Source organism: Hylaeus volcanicus, chromosome 2 (genome assembly GCF_026283585.1).
Source record: "Hylaeus volcanicus isolate JK05 chromosome 2, UHH_iyHylVolc1.0_haploid, whole genome shotgun sequence".
In the NCBI taxonomy this organism is placed as follows: Eukaryota; Metazoa; Arthropoda; class Insecta; order Hymenoptera; family Colletidae; genus Hylaeus; species Hylaeus volcanicus.
In genome coordinates, this window is record NC_071977.1 from 8,184,315 (window position 1) to 8,205,789 (window position 21,475).

At 44.1% G+C, this 21,475-nt stretch overlaps 1 protein-coding gene across 1 annotated transcript in view; it reads left to right on the top strand.

Moving 5' to 3' along the window:
* The window catches only part of LOC128872785 (LIM/homeobox protein Lhx9), a 378,653-nt gene that overhangs the window by 57,828 nt on the left and 299,350 nt on the right, over positions 1-21,475 (top strand). The window contains exon 3 of the mRNA XM_054115815.1: positions 13,640-13,703. The gene's annotated coding sequence lies outside the window, so the exon portion shown is untranslated. The remainder of the gene's footprint in view (positions 1-13,639; positions 13,704-21,475) is intronic.

The following is a 21,475-nucleotide window of genomic DNA, read 5'->3' on the forward strand; positions in this document are numbered from 1 at the left end:
GGCGAATGTCGAACCGGTTAAATTGCGAGGCTCCTCCGCAGCCCGAGGCGAGGGCTGCACGCGAGTGTGTCCTCGTGTGCGTGCGACTACGACGCAGCCCCTTCGGATCCCCGCACCCAACCCCCTCTGGCCCGTCACTCGAGCCACCCCCTCGATCTGCCGCCCCCTCCACACCCCGCCGCGTTCCTCCGCCGTCTCCTGTTCCACCCTAGCCACCCTCGCCCGCCCGCGACACCCTGCGCGCTCCGTCAGCCCGCGCCGCGTTTGATTCTCTTTGCCCGCCGTTCTGTGTTTCTTTCTGCAATTTTCCGGTTATTAACGCGTCCACTCGTTAATGGAACCTAATCGATAAATTAGGTCACAGACGTGCGCGCGGGGCTTTAATTATTACCGAGCGTGTGTTCTTCCACCCCTACGCATCATTCGAGAAGTTGCGCCGACTGAATCGTTAGACATTGTTAAAGAGTCTATGATCGTTTTTACAAACGCTCATAAGTGTTAGTTTATGGGAGTTAGTCGTTTCTTAGATATGTAGCTTGGAATGCTAGACTTAGAAAATTTGGGGACGATGGTTAGTAAACCATTAGTAAACTTCTCAGGAGGATGCGAATTTAGAAGTGGTTCGCTCCTATCTACAAGTCGAGGCCCACGCACACGTACCGCGTGGATATCGATCCTGGTAAGCGTATCGGTATAGTAAACGGTGCATAATACCTTGGACAACTTGATAATAACTTGCGGGCTCGAGTTTCGGATCACCAAATTTATTTTGCGGTAATCGAACTGTGCGAACCGCAAAATATTTTAATGGAGGCTGTTGGTCCTAGTTAAAGTAGCAAACCCTATAACATTGGTACATTATTTTGGTTAAAAATGTATAGATTCTCGTGACTCAACGACTCATCGAATACGAGACGATTGAATTTCAACGCAAAACGAAATATTCGATGTGGGCAAATACTGTTCCACGTGAAACTTAGGCAGCCCTCGGCACCCTTGGTAGCCATTACCGCGTCAGGAATCCGTGAAAGGGAAGAAGACGTCTCTCCTCGACGATCGAGGAGCCCGTCCGACGTCTGACGTCAGCGGGAAAAAAACCGCGGATCTGTTTTCATTAAATAATTCGCTAATTAAGACGAGCCAGTAGACGCGTATAATTCATGGAAACGTTTCGCTGAAGCAGGGGAACAAAGGCCGCGGTAAGTAACGTTACATTAACGAGGAAAAGTATTAGGTTAAAAAAGCCGCAAAAGGAACTTATTATTCCTGCAAGTTTTTAAAGCATCGCGTTTCATGCCATTTGTGCGTGCTGGATGAAAGAGAGAAAGGGGGTGAGAGAGGGAGGGTAGGAGAGTGAGTATCTCGAGGAAATCAAATAACGCGCCGCGGTGCACGAACCGAGGGCAGAGGGTTTGAGTTTTACGGTTATTAATTAACCGATACCAGATTTCTGCATTAGCACTCTGTCCCCGCTAATGCACGGAATACAAGTACTCGGATAATGCGTGTCCTTTTCGCGGCAGATGGATGCGCCCGATACGGAGACACCAACGCGCATCGACAATGCTTACGCACACCACGGTCCCGCGGCATAGTTCAGCGAGGTGTTTCCATGAGAAAAGAAAACCTGGTCTAGCGCAATTTTCGACGAACCCTCGTTCAATGCTTCGGTGTTCTTTAAATATATCGGTTAAGATTTAAATATATTCCAACACCGAGAAAAAAGGGACATCTGAAACTGGTTTATACGCAACGAACTAACTGTTTAGAATTCTAGATAGAATTATACATTTTTGGTCTTGAAGAAGTACGAAGAAGGGAGTCTTCATTTTATTAACAAGGTTACCTATTCGATACTTGAAAGATTGTATTTCCTCGAAGACGACAATTTAGGAAATCACTAAGAACCCTATCCAAAGAGCTGAATTCACCTGCCAGCCTTGAAGAGGTAGGTCAGTCGTCCATCAGGTGTTCAGAAATCGTTCGACACGGTGGTTCGACGCCAAGACTCCGTCATCCACGCGACACTCGGATTCCCAGACGGTCCGACACCTAACCTTCGTCGATGCTTTAGGTTCACGGGTCTCTCGTGGGCCACGGTGCACGATATCTCGCCTGCGCACCCGTCCTTTTCGCTATTTCCGGCGCTATCCGTCAGACCCGGTTACGAAGACACCAAGCGACGCCCCTCTACGAGGGCTATGCGTCTTTCACAGACGGCGTGCGCCGAGTTATGCCCCTAAAGAGGTTTCTATTTAGATCGCCACTTCCCGCCGACACGGCCTCGTTTTCTTCTTCTTCTGCTTCTCTCCCTTCACCTCTGTTCGGCCCGTCTTCCTCGTGGCTGTCGTCGTTCTTCCTCCGTTGCTACTTAGCGCCGTGAGAAATTCTGGGCTTGCTTGTGGCGCTTGGGATGTTTGATTTAACGAGGAATTTTTTAAATCTCTCCTATGATGGAAGACGTGCAGATGACGCGAGACGACGTCTGGTATGGTTGGGCGATTGTGAATTATGTTTGGGAGGACGATGTCCCTATTGAGGCAGAGGTTTCTTCTGAAAAATGACACATGTTAACTTGTTTGTACTAACTGATCAATCAATTTTAGAGTCTATCGTAAGGGTCGTTAGAGTAGAATAAATAAAAATTAATCTGTCAACTGCGATAGAGGGTGAAATTCTTGTATATTTGGGCACACGCCTCATCGTTCACCGAACAGGCGGACGCACGTGGCCCAAATCGGCGAACGTTGATCCGTAATTACCCGATTACATATTTTATTGTTGCGCGAACACTGGCTCCATTTGCCCGCCGCATTTCCAATTATTTACTTACCAATTACATTAATTATATCGTCAATAATTGATCCAATTGCAAATGAAGATTGTCGTTGTCTATTCCATGAATAGCTTTGTTTCGCCTCTGTTAGCATAACCTCGTCCATCGCGTTGGCTGGTTTGTTATTGTTTGGTATCGTTGTTAACTCTCCCAGCGTGCGTTTATTTCCTATTGTGTGTATCACCGTGCTCGTTAAATTAGCCGATTTTATTTGTTGTCCTGGTTTATCGCGATGGTTCCACATTATACACGCGCTGGAGGGTCATTCCACGCGAAATCGGACACTTTTTTGAACAACGTTTCCAATTTCGCTCAAACTTGTATATGCCGCAGTCTTAAGCGCTATTTACACGTATGTTGAAGGGCTTTTCAAAATTTGATTTTATTCTGGGATTATTACTCGCGTTTTTTTATATTTTATTTTCGATATGCATAGTTTGTTTTAATCTCTATTTTTGTACAGCGTTCATTCTCATATCCGTTATTAATTAGACAATTTATGTGATCCTGCGGAAGATCTCGCGGGAGGTAAAGAAGGATTAATCTGTATAGTATATAAAGTAGTAATAATAACAATATGGCGTTTCGTTTCTTCACCAACGTTTCTTTCAAGGTGTACCTTAAATAGTCCCATATTAAATTATTTTTCGCGACACACCTGATTCTGCATTCGTTAGAATATTTGACGGACCACCCGACAAATGAAATTTTCGAACGAACAAGCAAGCGCACACATTATTTCTTTTCTGATCCCCGGGGGGACTCTTTCGCGCAGTGACGGTAGATCTCTCAATTTCCTCTCTCGTTTGCTCTCTGACCTTTCCTCCCTTTCCTCCCTTCCACCTCCATTACCCTTTCCCCTCTGTCGGTGTGCAATTTTATTTACGATACTTACATATTGAACACGGTATAAAATAAACGGACGGCGGCCGCCACCGGCGAGCGCTTCCCATATAACGTAAAAATAATACGGAGATAAAGCAATATATTACGAATTATGTAAAAGTAAAATTTGAATTTTAATTAATTGGAGGGAAAAACGTTGGGTGTACGGTATCCAGTAATTACGCGACGGGGCGGGAAAAATTCCATGCCATCGTCCGGGAAATACACCGTGATAAATACATGTATTTGATTTTCAGGATGTTTTTCCTGCATACTTTGAATTTTAGTTTTATTTTTTGTTGCTCCCCATCCGCCCCCTCCACGGCCGCCAGTTAATTGATTCATATGTGCAGCGTTTCTAATTAAAATTGTAACGATTTGCGAATCAACGGGACTTTCTGCCAATATATAACGTTCCTCTTTTTAAAATAATAATATTTTTGCCCAACGGCCTGGAAATCTACCGTCGACGACGCACCGTATTTAATTTCCGATGAAAAAGCGAATTGTCCGTTTCATTATGTCCGAGATTTTATTTTGTGAACGTCTGCGATCGTCCGTTTAACGCGAATTTGTCTCTATTAGAACGCTTTAATGGCTCCGCACTTATTCGGCTCACAGAGAGTGTTATACGCTATGAATAAATACAAGAACCAGCTAAAAAATTAATTCAGCCTGGAAAACTTTTCTGTCACTGACTGATTCAGCATGGCGTCCCTTAAATTCGAAGGTTAGAAATCGACCAGCATTCGTCTAAATGATTTCGGGGGGGAGAAGGGGAGGGACGGCGGCGGCGGCATGTGAGCTCACCTTCGTCATCGAGACATAAGTTCGTCTCCTAATGATCTATTATGCGCGCCATTACGAACGATTAACGTGCCAGCTAAAAATCCACCATGTAAACGCACCCCCTCACCCTTCTTCAGAGCGCAGCATTAGAATAAGAAGCGTGACGGGGTCACGGTGTCACGTGGCCCTGACAGCTATGAAATTAAATGAAAATTAACTGTTTTCTCTTCACTTCTTCCTCCATCGTTCCGCTGTTTCGCTGCACGACGACATGTGCCCGCGGCCCTACTCGTCGCAGCTTTCCTGTCCGTCTTTCCTATGGAGAAAGTTCGTAATTCGCCGGCGTATCAGGGTGAATTACGCTATTACGCCTCGCGCAGTTTCCAGAGAATACTTTCAGCCGTTAAAGTCCAGACGAGCTTGGTAATCGAGGATGAGGAGAGTTTATTAAAAAACAACTTATCGGTGGAGAATCGGTAACAAGATTCTGTAGGGTATTATGGCGATTTCATCGAGGTACTAATAGTTACAAGAAATATTGGTCTTGGGAAGACGACTATTTAGAATTGAAGCCATTTAGGGTTGAAGCTATTTAAAATCGAAGATGTTTATTTATTACATTAATAGACATAAACGGCGAAATTACTTAAGGGATGATTCGATAGTAGTCTAGTAAAAATACAGCTAATTGGAAGTAAAGGAACCATAGCATATTTTATATAAAAGAAAATTATGTCCATTATAAAATAATTCACCGATACATTGATCGAAACTATGAAATGCCTGAGAAAATTCGCGGGAGGAGATTTCTAATTGCGCATTGTCGTGTTAAACAAGGCTTAAACCTCTTCATATGTCGCTGTTGACGAGACGACACAAACACTATGAAATGCGCGAGCTAAAAGCCCCTGCGATGGAGAGGTGGGGCGTAGGCGAGCTAGGTTTACTGCTAATTGCCGTTGTATTACGACGACCAGTCAAAGGCAGCTCTCGACTTGCAGAGTGGCGACCTTCCTTCTGCTGTCCCCAGTCCTCGGTAGTTGCCTCGTATTATACTCAAAACTCTAACGGATACTCGACAATAGATATAACGACGGCAATAGAGCAACAACGGACGTCCCTTTATTCGATTCTGATCGCCGACCACTCCCGTATAATGATCAAACGCGAAGGATCCGGCTGCATTTTGCTCCTCGAGCTTGGGAATCACGTCATCTAGAAGAATTTCTTTTCCTTTGACTTTCCGGAAAATAGAATTCAGGACCAGAATAAAATAAGATGGAATTAAAATAGAATTTTCTTTCGCGTCGAGACGTTCGATCCATCACGTTCAACGCCGAGCGAGCATCGGAAATAATTTAGTCCCAGGCTGGTTCGCGAAATCAAATTTCCTTTTTCAGCACGCTTCTCCCCTTGACGTGGTCTCCGTGTGTATCGTTCCGTCCGACGAGCAAATAAACAACCGCCTAACAACTATTTCGCCAACCAGTGGACGCTGCACGGCCGCCAAGATGCCGTCATCCGATAGCTGGCGTGGCAGTAATTTATTGAATCTGCCAATAACATTCTTCACCGTAATCAGCCGGCGCATTACGTCTGTTCGCGTGGACGCCGTCGCGGGATATTTCTTTAAATACACTGCGAAAACCGTCCCAGCCAGGAGATTGCGGAATGTGGCCGAACGATACCGTGTCTGCTGGCGCAATTTATCACGGGCACGTCTTAGGCATTATGCACCGCATGGTCGGTGACCGGGGTAACTCGAGGTCGACGGACATTAGGTTTTGACGGACACTCGATTACTTTATTCGTTAAAAATGGCCCTGGGTCGTCCTGTAGCAGGGTGGCCTGTGTTAAGTGTTATTCGCGCCACCGTATGGTTGGGTTAGGTCGGTGGCTTGAAAGTGTAAGGGACTTTTTGAAAAAGGGAAGTTTCTATAGTCGAGGTAATTGGTGAATTTAGGATGATGGATAGGAAATGTACAGGAACTCTTTGGAAGTCGATGAATGTATCGATGGAAATAAACGTTTGAGTTGTTTATGTCGGAGATGGTATTCAAACTTTTCTTCTGTTCACCCCCTGAGATGAACCACCCTCCTGTGGGACGATTATTCTGTGTGTAGGATGCGTAATCATCTTGGAGAACGGTGTATTCAAGCTATTTAGGGGTTGGAGCATTCTTGGATAGAAGTATTTTAGGACTGAAGCTAAGTATTTAGAATTGAAGCTATTTAGGGTTTAAGGTGGGGTGGCGAGCAATTGAGTCAGCGAGCGTAACGCCGAGCAGCGAAATTTTAATCATCGTAAACGCCGGACGAAATGAAGCTTTCAAACAAACGCCGCAATGATTTCGCAATAAAGGCTCGTCAACGGTGCGCTGCCCTGGCGAGGCTTATCTCTTTATTCTCGTCGTAATTTATAACTTCGTTACACGAACCGTGGCGCGACTCCTGATCGAAATCTGAAACGGACCGCTCCGGAGTCACCTGTTCCCCGGCCATTGTGTTTCCACCGTGGTTCATTGTTCCGGGGTAGAGGGAGTAAAATATTTAGGGTCCAAGTCGCCGATGTCCTGGCAATTAAGCACCGATACGTTTGTCCGATCGAAGCAAAGATCGACGCTGGCTCCGATCGAGATCTTAAAAGCGTTTGAAGCCTCACCTGCCCAATTTGCATAATGAGAAGCGTCCATTAGCCACCGCGGATTCGACGTCCAGGACATTAGAAGAGGGAACTATTAGCTCCGAGCTATTAGGCGTTTTAAATAATAACTATCCATTACTTTCATCGATCGCGAGGATAACCTAGGTGTCGGGAGGCTTCGATCAACGTCGACTTGACAAAAATATGAATTCGCCGAGTGAGGATCCGTCTCGTAATTGCCTTGGAAAGTTACGTCTAGGTTGGTAAGGAACGAATTATATAATTTATTAGTGGTATGATTGTGCTCCTTGATCAAAGCTCTCCTGATGTTATTTTCGCTCCGATTCAATTATTTCTAGATCGAAGATTAAAAATAGTGACGTGTCTATTAGCCTTAGATTTAGCCATTGATCTCGTTCCACGTTCTGCAAGCCCATCTGCTCCTCCCACTTCATATAAGTTCCCCCTTCGCGTGCGTTTTTGCCTGTAAATCACCTGACGCGGGACGTTGTATTACACCTCAAGTGGATGACCTCATTATTTCTTTACACGGGCCCGCTCGATGCTTCTCCTTTCCGTGCACGCCAGTCCGAAGCATTATTTATAATGCAGTGGTCGGTTCCTTAAATGTTTGAAAAAGTTCCTGTCGCATATGCGCGGGCGAGGGCGCAATTCGCGAATTGCATTTCCGTTACGACTTGAAGGGCAGGTGTCACGAATCGTGACGTCGCACACGAGGTACATTTATTTTCAAAGGGTACAGAATTTAAGAGGGCCTCGTGCTATTTAGAATTGAAGCTACCTAGTACAAATTACTTTAATATTCCTCGCAGAATTAAATGATATTACCTTGATCGAAACAAAAATAAGTAGGTTCATTTAAACCCATTACCAGCGAATATCTAACCCCATAAACACTACCATCGAGTTCTGTAAGAACGGAGACATAAATCAATAATATTCTTTATAAGCTATGCATAGACTCCAGAGTCAATTTTAGTTCAGGGTGACGGAGTACGCAGTATTCCTCGACTCGACCGAATACGGACACGTAGAACCGTGTCCTTCCCTAGTCAGACAGTAGATTCCGACTTGCGACATTACCATAATCCGGCTTAATCTACTTGCTTCCATAAAGCAGCCATAGCGAGGCCGTCCACTTGCACCTTACTCGTCCGTCCAATGGTAAAAATCTGAGAGACACTCCACCAGACGTTGCTAACGCCGCGTTTTGAATAATTTGTCCGCGCGGACAGCCTTTGACGACGGAATTGATAGCCGTGGGAGGAAAACCGAAGACATCGACCCGTCTTTTATCTACTGCCTTCTTTCCCTCGAGTGAGCTCTTAATACTTTGTAAGTATTAAGGTGATCTTTATAGTATTAAGGTGATCGTTATAGGTGATCTTTTGAAGAAGAATATATCTATTGTCTATCGACAAAGAAGATTATCCTCAACTGTCTACATTTCCACACCAACAGTACATTTATTTCCTTGCTAATATTTTTGGTGAATTTCCAAGTAAAAGAAGCAGCCATTTGAATATCCATCCCCAAATTTTAATTCTCCACTGAAGCTTCTGTTTACCAATCGAGCGATCGTCACTTTGCACGATTTCCATCATTAGATTGATCCCATTTTTGGGTGTTGCGTCAGGTGCCCATCCTCCGCAGCACACGTCTTCTCGGTGAGTGCATGTGAAAGTGCCTTAAAAGCCGAGGCATTGCCGCATTCTGGGAGTCGGATCGATCGTCCGTCGATCGTGGAACAGAGGAGGTCGCAGACAGTAGGCCTTGCGCCTTCCATTAGCTTTCATTTGTTTGGACAGCCGGTCCCGTGTCTCGATCTTAAGAGGGATAGGCCGGCAGAGGCGCGGGATGGGTTTGTTTTCTATCGATACCGTCGCCGATCGAAGCCAGCCGGAAGTCCCGATTAGCATCGTGGAACCCGCTTTGAATCGCTCGACCCCTGCCTTTCGGTTCTTCTATTTAGTCGATTGGCTGTCCCGCGACCACTTCCACTATTATTCCGCATGGGCTAAATGGTTTGTTCTGCAGCGAAACGCTGCCAGTTTTGTTTCACCACGATTGAAAACTTTCTCTTGTTTCCACGGACATTGGGATGATAGTGTGCGAAGAAGATTAACACTGTCCGTTAGCGTGCGGAGTTTCAAAGAAATCTTCAAACTCTGGGAAGCCTACTTTCAATCTTGAGAATGTTACTTGAGTACCGAGGAAGGATGTTTGCGAATTTATCGTTCAAACACTGTTAACGAGAACCTTTCCAAATTTATTATATTTATGGATTCACGATTACCAAAATTAAATCAACTGCTGAAATAAAATAGATACGTCCGACTCTCACGATAGAGACAACAACAATCATCATTCGCATGGTTGTCGGACGGTCGCTATTATTTTCGCCCCAATGCACCGACATAACCGAGATCATTTGCAGTATAAAGTATAAGCACATTTGACTCATTTGCCGCGAGGGAGCCTTGCCAAAAAGCGTTCTCATTGCACGTGCAGGCTGTAATGCTGATTACACCTCGCATGGACAGAGTTTCTCCGGCGTTTCTATTATATCTCTCGCATGCATCTTATGGCGTTTACACTGTATAATTACTCGATTGCGATCTTTTCTTGGAGAACCGGTGAACGAAACTGTGCAGAACTTTTGAAACGAAATTGTGACCGGGGACTACGATCGATAAGCATCTTCCGCGTCCTATAAAAATAATTGGCTTCCCATCTCGTGCTGAGGTACTTAGCATTTATTAAACTGGGTGAAAAATGCTTGGCCGACGAGAATAGAAAAAATTGGCTAGAGTTGCCAGCGATTTTCTCTTTGTTTTTGGAAAATGCCGAAAGTGTAGCCTGAAATCCTATTTTCAGCTATCGATATCCGCCACGGTATCGCGAGCAGCGTTCGTACAAGAATAAAATGGTCCCAGCGGAAAGTGGCTGCTAGAGGAGGAGTTTGTCAATCGGTCGAACTGCCGCGGTTAAGTGGTTAACATAGGTTTAAGATTAGAGAGCAGAAGCGGCGATTTAAGAGCTGTCGTTTGCCGCTAAGATGTTTTCATTAGCGGAGGCCGGTTCGCGCGCGCCGCGTGTTCGTAAATTCGATTGGGAGAGCAGGCTATCTCACACTAAGGAAACGCGCTTTTAACCCGTTACATCACGAATTAATTACTTCATCGAAAATAAAAATATTCATATCATTGGAAAAATTTCTTTTATACAATCGGAAACCATGTAATTTAAATTTATTATTTATTTTTGCAACCCCCTCAAAATTCACGGTACTTCTCAGATTTTGTTTCTTTAATATCTGATCTCTAAAATTAAATTTTTAGTTTCTGAGTAAGAAACTCTGCCAGTCATGGTCAACGTACCTGTTAATGTCATTACGTAGACATGGATTTCGAATACTTCTAAGCGTTAATTAAAAATTCAGTTTTCTTTTTCTCAGCATCCATCTCCTTCCTTCTCATAATTGATGAACTTATCGCGTAACTGGATAATCTAGCGCTACCGAATGATCTCCAAATTCCTCGAGTATACTAAGCAACCGATTTTCTCCCCGCGGTATCCAAGGACGCGTCTCCCAGGATTAAAATTCCCGGCCATTAATTCCGTCTCGTAAAGTAAGCTTCTTACGGGTGCGTTATCTAGGAGTGGGGAAAATACACCAAAGGATAATAGAAACATCCTTCGCTTAATAACAACGCGATAGCGCCGGAGACAGGGCCATTTTCGCGCAAACGCTGAGCGAAGGTTAGGCTTCGGAGCCGGACTCTCTTCCTCTCCCAACCTACCGTATTCCCAAGGATGAACACGCCAGGTAGACACGGCCCTGAGGCAACACCGGCGGACCTTGATAAGCATTCAGATTAGCGTGACGCCTCGAATGTGTTTACGTTTAATTACGCTAAGAGTCTCCATTAGGCTGGACCGCTGCCAGCTTCAATTCGGAGACCGGTCTGTTTTACCGAGCGTAGGTGCACCCACTTAACTTCTTTCTTGTCTCGCTCGCATCCTATCTCTCTTCGGCTCGTCCTCGTCCCTCCGTGTTCGTTTTCTGCCCCCTTTTCGCTAACGTCCCTCTCCGTCGTGGTGCTTTCTTTCTCACCGTTAGATTTCTATTCCCCTTTCAAGCCCCACCTCGGGTCCCGCGGCTTTCATCCTCTGCGAATGAAGCCTCCTCCGAGCGGGAGGAGAGCTGAGAAGCTTCTCTCTCGAAGCAGGTTGCGATGAGCCGATGGGCTCGTGAATGGAGCCAGAGACTTTTTGGTAAACAAATGTACCGTGGGGTGATTGCGAAGTTGAAGTATGTTTTATTTTGGTAATAACTTCTGTGTAGAAGATGAAGTAGGTGTATGAGGTCTAGGTGAATGGATATCATAGAGTGTGAGATAAGTGTGCTTGGCTAGCACGACCTTGAATTTAAGCTACTTAGTTTAAATGCAGAAAATTCCAAGTGCAATTATTTAACAGTATTCTGGCTCCAAATCTGCCTATCAGAACCAGCTGAAAACACCATATCTAACAACAATATAAACTTTCTTCTATTTTCTATTTTTAAAAAAGGATTGAAATCTAAATTTCTCCATAAATCTATAACGCAATTTAAATTGCCTAATCGGTATCACGCCCGCGGCGCTGTATTTTCGAGCGACGGTGGGGGACAGATGGCCTAGCATAGCAAAGTCCAGAGGGTCGGTAGAAGGGGGGGGGGGGGGAGCTGGGGGCAGAGTTGGCGGAATTTAAAAGCGCTTTTAGCTTTTAGCCCGGGCGATACCGCTAAGAAAACGTTTTAGCGGATTTCATTTGCCCGTCGTCGCGCTCTTCGTGGTGGAGTCCTGAGACGATGGATCTCGGAAGACGGCGGCGTGAGGGGTGCGAGACGTTGGGTAGAGGGTTGGGAGAATCGCGGCAAAAGGGTGAGAAAAAGAGGCGGCGGCGGTTGCTCCGAGGGACGTCGGCAACACCGGTTATTAAGTAGATGCTACATCGGTGGATGAATATTTAAGACGTTCAACAAGTTGCGGATTTTTCTTTAATCAGCCTTTGACTCCAGCCACCCCTGTGCCCCCACCCCCTGCGGGCTGCTCGAATTATTTTTGCCGACCACTTAGCACCCGGTGTACACCTTGGGCAGGATTTCCGTTTAATCTTCGACCTGATTTTTATTCAATTTGTTCTCGATGCGGTTATCAGACATCGTTCACGACTGTAGTTCAGGTAGAAATATTTAGAACATTGAAATGCGTTTTGTTTTTACAACTGTATCGATTAACTTCATGGAACAAAAAATTGAGAAATAAGATGAAATGGCCTCTAAAATAAATTATTTATCACTCAATGGCCAAACAAATTTTGTCGTTTAATGGTGTTAATTTTTATTATTTAGGAAAGTAATTATAAATATAAAAAGTTATGAGTATACCAAGTGCTTTGACACTTAAATTTAAGATTTTTCAAAAAGTAGAATTAATCGATTTGTACAGTGGTTCGTGTGTCCTTTCTTGGAGTGTGTGACTAAGGAAACTTTATAAAGTAATGGACGTTGCTCGAATTATTCAGCGTATTTATTTAATCGTCCATTTATTATTCGCCTAAATACGTCGCGATTGATTACCGTCGTTCCTCTGTCGAAGGAATTAATATCGTCAGTCCGTGGGCGTGGCTTTTAATGATTTCAGTAACGGAAATGGAACCGTATTTTTGCTCGACGATTGTTATTGGAAAATTCTGCGCTAGAACGATCGACGATTTCAATGTACAGGGTGCCTCGTGTTGAATAATATTAATAGTCACGAGTAGAGGGAGTGAAATATGTTCTTGTTGGTAAAAGCATTCCACTAGAAAAATTTTGTAATAATTTGTCAAGTTTCAGTCATATTAATCACAGAGACTCTTTAGGATCGTTCAGAAAGGAGATATATAAGAGAATATAATTTTCCTGGATATATAATTTTAATTAAACGACCAGGACAATCCAGTACTGTTACAGAAATTGAATTAAATCATAAATTAAGAGACAGGCATGTGCATTGCAAGTGCATTCGCAATAAACACACATGAAACACGGACACGCGTATTCTCCCATCATCGTTCGATATTCTCATTAGCGGAATCTCACCCCTTCGTTCCGCTACCCCAATGACGTAATCCAATTCCGGCGTTCAAGACGCTTTGGCTTGCGGACAAAACCGAAGTTCCGTGGAAACAAATTCGTCTTCTAAACGAGATTGCGTTCTGCCCGGATCAGCACGCCCACGCGAACTCTGATACACCATGGGGTGGCTCTTCAACCCTCCGACAGTACGCATTTTAAACGAGTAAAGGACAATTACAAGTTTTCTATATAGTATTGTATTTATTTCTCCTTCTAAAAAACATTCGTGATATTTAAAAAAAAAATGTTCAATTCATCCCTTCACTACTCTAATGGCAGCCATTCTTTTCTGTTACAGGATTCACAAAGTTCCAACATACGCGAACTATAATAGCCCATCTCCATCGCTCGCCAGCAAAATGGTATGTACATGTTTACATATTCGTGTAGCATAAGATAATAATTCAATAGACTCTGGAATAAGTGACAATTTAATGCCAAACAATATTAGACAAACACGCTACGTAATTCGTTCCTTATCAAACTATTGTAGATTCTGGAATATGCGAACCCGCGTTATCTTAATTAAATCAGTTCCCATACTGTCGAGAAAGAAAGTAGCCATTCCCGCCATAGTTTCAATTCCGAGGGACTCAGTTACGCAGCGATCCCAAAATAGGAAAGTTCGCGATACAGGAAATTCATAACAGTCCTCGATGGTCCATCAAATGCTTCCATCGTTGCTTCTTCTCAGCCTAAGACAAAGACTTGTTCGTCAGTCGTCACTCGCAACTAGTCACACGTCCTCCGAAATTTTTTACTTTCATCTCACCCTAACGATCATTCCAAAGAAACAGCAATCTTCGTAAGACGACGCGATACGCGTACCTCCCGATGAAATTCCCTCAGACATCGCCAGAGCCTGGTGCCGTGGTTGGCCTCGCAGTGATTTAAATGTGGCTCGCGGCGGCGGCCGAATCGATCGATCCCTCGTTCCCTGTCCATCTGCCGGATTGATTCGTAGCAGCGGATAGGTCGATGGACAATCGGCAAGAATGAAGTTTTATTTGCCCCGTGTATTACTCTTCGTGAGATGGCGTTTCGCTAGGAACGCATCACCCCCGGCCCGCCCAGCTTGTCCCAGTGGTGGTAACCGATTCGACGTCCATGATGCCCGTGGCTGGGTGATGGTGGTGGTGGAAGGTTCGCGAAACACTCTAAATCCCCAAGGCAAATAGTTTTTCTTCGATATCCGTGGGTCAGAAACAAACAAGATTCTTTATAGACGGAGCAAACCACTCTTCCATAAGTACACCCTCGCGCTGTCCTTGTTCCTCGGTCCGCCACCCTCTCGCTGTCTCTCCCGCTAGCGACCCGGCGAGTGGTCCATCTCTACCTATGCGATTGCTCGCGCTCGCAAACTTTCCTTATGTGTTGCCACCCCTCCCGCGCGGGGGTGGCACGCGTACACCGATTTCCCTCGTCGATGTACCTCTTACCAGGCCACGGGATGGTCCGCGCGAGCGTGTCGTCGTTAGGCTGCTTGGGACGTGTACAGGGTGGTCCTGGAACATTTGACGAACTTCATTTTTTAGACTGATTTAGGTCGATCGAATTGTGGTTACCTGCTGGTGATCACCGAGGGTCGGAGGAGAAGCTAGGGTCAAGGATGATTGGAGAAATGGTGAGGGTTGGTGTGACTTTTGTCTTGGGTCTGTCAGAGGATTGATGCTATCGCTCTGTTCACTTGTTATTGATCTCGTTCTTGTGTCAACCGAAGAAGTCAAGATGTAGGGTAGTTGATATTTGTCCCCCGCGAGCTTCCTTCGTTTCGAAGAGGTTGAAGAACACAGTCTGAAAGTGTTTTTTCAAGAATAAGTATATCGATCTCTTGGTTGGTAAGAAGATACCAACTGCATTGCAAGTACATTCTACTTATTGAAGTTTTATTGATTTATCCTCGGTAAATATTTGAAGTATCCGCTGTATCTTTTTATTATTTGAAGTCGCTGGGATGTCTCTGTGAATGTTTGATGCCAGATTTGAAAATAGTACTTCAGCTGCGAATTGTATTTTTGCACACTTTATTGTGTTGTGTTTCTTCTTGGGTAGCAAACGAATTTAGGGTGTGTAATTTGTTCAGTTATTTCATTTATAAATGGAATGAGCCCTAGTATACAACATACCATGAGGTCATCACGAACTACCATGGTACTCTGTGTCCATTGCGGGGTCTGAGTAAAAGCATACGTCTGGCTAATCTCGTAGGTGTTTTTGTAAGTATCTTAACTGTTGAAGCTTGGCCTCTAAAGGGTAAGAAGAGTCACAGAATTCCTCCAAAAGCGTAACACCAAGACTGCTTTTGTAACAAGTCTTAATCAATGTTCCACGATCCATCACTCTATAAAAATACTTCATTTCACAAACATCCAAGCTGTTCAAGTCGAAATCAACCCAAATACAGCAGCTTTTAAACATCCCACATCATCATTCCGAATCCAAGCCCACAGGACTCTTCCTCGAGCAAAGTTCAGCCACCCATTTCAGAAACACCCTGTACACTCGCATGCTCCTCGCTATCCCTCCGTGTTCCCCGTGTCTGTACACGATGCGTTTGTGTGCCGTGCCTGGGCGTGTTGGTGCTCTTCGCGCTGAATGGACGCACACAGGCGCGCGTTGTTTGCGCGCGGCCGCAACAGCTAGCCAAAGTAAAGTAAGCTTTTAGCGGAGTGGCTGATTTATCAATGTATTTATTCCGAGATATTGAATTCATCTAGTTAAGTAGCGCTACCGGTGCCTGGCGGGCGCGTTTTCTATAGCTAGGAAAGTTTCACTGTGCACCGTTACTTACTCATATTTCTTTTTTTCAAAACTATTACCGTGGCAGTCGATGCACTTGTTCACGTTGATTTATGAAGGAGGAATTATGACGTAGTTAAGTAACTATGAAGCTTTTCGTTTCATCTTCTGCTTTGAGAACTCTTCAGGGCCGTGTATTATATATTTAGGCCCTTTATCACAGCCACAGAGAAAATTCTACATGATTATTGAAAATCTAACGAATACGTAAATCTTATTTTGATCTATTTTAATTTATCTTCTACACGTTACCCAAAATTTCTATCTAGATAAGAATGTTATATCTATGTCTACACTCCGTAGATCGACTTCTGGCATCAGGTTTAAACAGATATCAAGTCCAATACTATCGCGACCGGTAAACAGAAATAAAACCCAAAGCTTCATCCCCTGGTCGGCTGAAATGAAAGCTTCAACCCGCGATCGCCGTGGTAATTAACTTTCGACTCGTTATCGCGACAAACGGAGCAACAAAAAGCTCCTGCGGAAAGCTGAACGCGAAACAAGACAAGGCGGTAATCGAATCACGAGGATCCAGCGTTCCCTCGCTATCTTCGTGGAAAGTCGATAAGGAGGAAGCGTCCTCGAAGTCTCCCCTCGCGACGGTCTTAATCTCAGGTGTGGATAATTGTTGGGCACGGTTGTCAGCTGTTTATGTCGCGACGGTTCATAGTAATTGATTCGAGGAACGCGTGGAAAGAGTTCCAGGAATGTCTCGTTAAATAAGGGATCAGCATCCCTCTTTTGTACAGGGACTAGTGGTCACAGTGGCGGGGATTCGAGGCATAAATTATGTGAATATTCGAGAGGTTAGTGTCCAAAAAATTGTAGAGTTCGTGGATTAGACGAAGTAATAAACCATTCACCATCTTAAGGATTGTTCTTTCTTTTTTGAGAAGTAAGCATTTTTGGGGAGATTATTTTGAATGATACCATAATTTTACAAGACTCACTTCGGAGCATACACTTTCATTTATTAAAATTTGAACGTCTTATTTCACGTTGCACGTCTTGTTAGTTTCCATATAAAAAATTCCCCCAAATTCTCTTCTCCCTTTTCAGGTGATCAGTTATACCTTCTATTTTAAACGATCCCTTCGGCCGTTGTTCTTGTCGTTATCGCGACGATCGAGAGTCCACGTTCGACCGATAATTACTGCCAAGGGGTTCCCGACACCTGTATGCCGCAACTTTGTTGTATAATACGTCGTTGAACCACGCGAACGTACTATTTGCATAATTGTAAGTAGTCGCCCTTTAATTGCTGGTTACGTCTCAATTGACGGGTGTGACGCCCGGCGTACGGGTGCGAACGAGTCCATCGTCCTCAAAGTTGTTGTCCAGTCACGTCTCGAGACGGGTATCATGCTCGTGCGAACGGAAACGCGGCTACTTTAACACACTACGATCGCAAAGAACGTTATCTTTGCGTCAACGTCGCATTCCGCACTTGCTAATACACAAAACAAAGTTATTTACGCGGCCGTATGCAACACAAAGTCAAAGATGACACTGCCAGATACAGGTTAATTGTAAAAGGATATGCATATTTAAGATTGTATTTAAGATGCGTTTAATTTATTCATGAGGACATCTGGAGCGAGGTCGAGACGTTGAATAATAATAAACGCTACATTCGGGAAAACAGTTTGTGTTACGTAAATTTAATTTGCTCTCGTAACCGAAATGGGGGAGTCATAAAACCAGGATAAAGGTTCTTGTATGTATTTAGGATGATTAGGTTACTTTCACACATAGATAAAATACAGTTTGCAAGTGGCTCGGCTGAATTTACGAAAACCAGATAAAAGGGGTGAAAGTTTCTTTTCTCAGCCCTAATTAAAACATTTCACGTTATCAATTCCCGCATCGCACGACTTACAAAACTTTAACTCACCTATTGCGTGCGGAGTTCGCTGAAAGTGTGTCGTCGACGAAGTGTTAAGCTGTCACGGAATAATTGCGTTAAATAACAGATCGGTATCGAGGCCATCCTTTTGGATGGCTCTTTTTGTTCCCCGTCTTCCCTAACCCTTTTGCTCACTCCCCGTTACCCATGTCATTGTTATCTTCGGCTGGATAATTACGCGAAGCAATGATTAACGCCCTATCCGTGGATCTCCCTCTCCGGAGCTGCCCGCAGCTGATCCACGTACGCTCGAAGAACAGTCGAGTCATATCGGCGGCAGAATTATTGCCATTAACCATCCACACCGAGCAACGTCTACGGCCAGCTATCGTTTAATCGTCCCCGTTGGCCGCGAGCAGTCGATTTCCTCGTTTCTCGGTTCGCTGGCATTTCGTGAGCGGCATGTGTCACGGCATACCTGTCGTCTAGCGACCAGCAGCTGCTTAATGCATGTCCTAAGGGTAAAAGCGACTGCACACGAGGCGTCGCGGCTAATTTCGAGCGAATGGTTTCTTCCACTTTCGTACGCGTTCTCCTTTTTTAACCACCGCTTATCTGCTCTCCGTCTCCGAACAGGCGCCATTCCTTCTTTCTCCCGCGCGTTTGTGGTTAGGGAGAAGATGTCTCTTGGGTAAGGCTGTTGTTTTTTTTTCTTATTTTCTTTTTTACTTTTGTCGCGTATAGTTTGTACATTTTTATTTTACTCACGTTTTCCAGACATCTCTTCAGAGAAGTTTATTACAATTTTCCTTAAGAACTCCTTTTTTATTTATTATTCCATAAACTATTAGAAACAGCTCAAATCCAAATTAACCAAGTCTTTCCGTGACGATTTCTTGAGGAACAATAGACAAATCACAGCTTTTTCTCGCGAAGAATATCCCGTTTCTTCAGTTTCATTCCTTCCCCGTGTTTCACGTTTGGAATCTCTGTTACCGTTTTTGCCACGTGACGTTTTCTTTCGTCCTCACCTCTCTTTTTCCCTCGACGACTCTTCGCAGGATCTTCGCCCTGCTTTTCCTTTTTCCACGCGTCGTTTTTTTCCTCCCGTCGCGAGTCAGCTCGCCCTCGTCGGCTATCGAACGCGAGGCTACACCTGGCCTTCATCGAGATAACGAGAATGGTCCCTTACGAGCTGCCTTAGAGGCCGTGTTAATTCACCGACCCGCTATCGGTCGCTCGATTAATTGAAATATACGTTTTAAAACTCGCGGATGAGATAGCACGTCGAACGGACCTGTTCTCGTCCCATAAAATTGAGTCACCGTCGGAGCAGTCTTCCAAGTGAACCGTAAAGGCGCTCCAGGCTGAGTAGAATCTCGGATCGTTTCTATCGTGAAATGGGCGAGGACCTTATCTAGTTAAAAATGGCTAATAACGAGCGAAAGTTAAACAATCCTCTATTTGTCACTCGTTATGCAAAGATAAAGCAACTTGTAGTACGAAATGAAATCCTTTGGGTTATTTACATAGAAATATTTTATTTGCTGTAGCTTAGCATTCTGTTCAAAATACTATTTTATCGGAATTTATCAATTTATTCTACATTTAATTTGAACGACAGAAATTTTAGATACTCGAGAAAGGTACATCCTGCTTATTTTCTATTATTTCCATATTAAAATTTATTCCACGTATTATAGAATCTTCAAACTATTTAATAGAGCCACATTCCAGTGGAGAACGTGATGCAAAACGAATGCAAGCGTGAACCGCGTCGTTACTTTTAATAGGAGCATTGGCCCTAGAAGTGTTCCCGTATTTAATGCTCGAGCGTATTTATGAGTGTAATTATTGTAACATAAATTGCGAAAATAATTTCGCGCAGAGGAGTCCAGCTACCGTTGATTAATTCAGTGACGAGAAAGTCGAGTCGTTTTTACGTACAATTAGTCGTAAAGAGGCGCGATAATCCGCAGAGGCAGCGTCGCGCGGCGTAAAGACGCGAAAGCGTCGCTAAATCGCCAGCCAATTACCACTCGTTTCTCTTATTAGGCGTCGAGGCACCGTGTATCAATTAAATTAATAACGATCGATAATTAGACCGGTTCGCCGATAACTTGGCCCGCTTTCTACGGAGATATTGCCTCGCACTCGAAACACCTCGACCCTGGATAATCGATAATGTACAACTATTATCCCTCCTCGGTGTAATTACACCCCCAGGTTCGATTTAGGGAATTAAGCGGGACCCGTGTCGTCGCGGCTCCCGTCGAATTCCTAAGTCTTGTTATTATTTCACCGGGGATATTTAAAAAGCCGTAATCTCTTTTGCTTTTAATCCGATTACGGGCGAGCAGCACGATAAAAAGGAGGACTGGCAATCTGCGACCGCCGACGAGACAATGGACCGCCGCTTGTAAAGTCGAGTTCACTGCTGGCTGGACGGAAACGCGTTTTAATTTCGCGCCACGTGATCCCGAGTGATTCGATGACTTTTTGTGGACGCGTAAATCGTCGATGGTTTATCGATTACGTGAGCAAGGCTGGCTAGAATTCTATTTCGAGTGGTAGGAAATTAATATTCATTTTACATTTCATGTAAGAATTGTCAAACATTATTTGATTGTGTATCGTTAGGGGATGTAAATTCATTTTATTGGATGGGAGTAATTTTGAGGGTTTGATGCTCCATACATTCTCATTCGTTTCTGAAGAATCAGTGTTTTTATTTTTTTCGTCTTCTTCAATTACGTGCCTGGTTCGAGATTACATTTTCCCCGACACGGATATTAGAAGCCCGATGAAATAAATCACAAATAACAGTTAAAAGGTATCGTGAACGTAACCTCGTTACATTAATGGCTGAAACTGAAATTGAAACTGCACGGTGGTATATTGGAAACGATCGAGGGAAAATGTCATATAAAACTTTGATTTCTTTGTTTTTCTCATTTAACGATCAAATAAGCTCCGGTTCTATCGCGTGTTCGATTTACGTCCGGAGAGCAGTCTCCGCATCATTAAAAAGTCGCATAGTGGCATTTATCGGTGGTTCTCCCTCCTGGTGGCGACGATGCTGCCACAATTACACTAATTGACTGAACGAAGATAAAAGCTGATCGCAATATCGGTAATGACGAATGATAAAAATCGACATTTACGATAACAACTCGCTTTCTCTCCGAGGACGGGAGAAAAACACCGTGCACGTATCACTTCCACGTAGGAAAATAACGAAATGGTTAATAGAACATGATACGTGTGCGCTGTAACTTTTCGGTTTTAACTCTACATGGATTGTTTATTTTATTGATATGGATAAGGCTAGAGCAGTTGCGAGTGACGCACAATACACCACTATAAAAGTAGTAATTATTAGTATAATACCTCGCGATAACGCGTATAAGTACTGTTCAAAAATCAATCATCTGCCATAGAGAATAAAAAATGAGTCGAAATGCTAAAATGTTCCAATTTACTTGT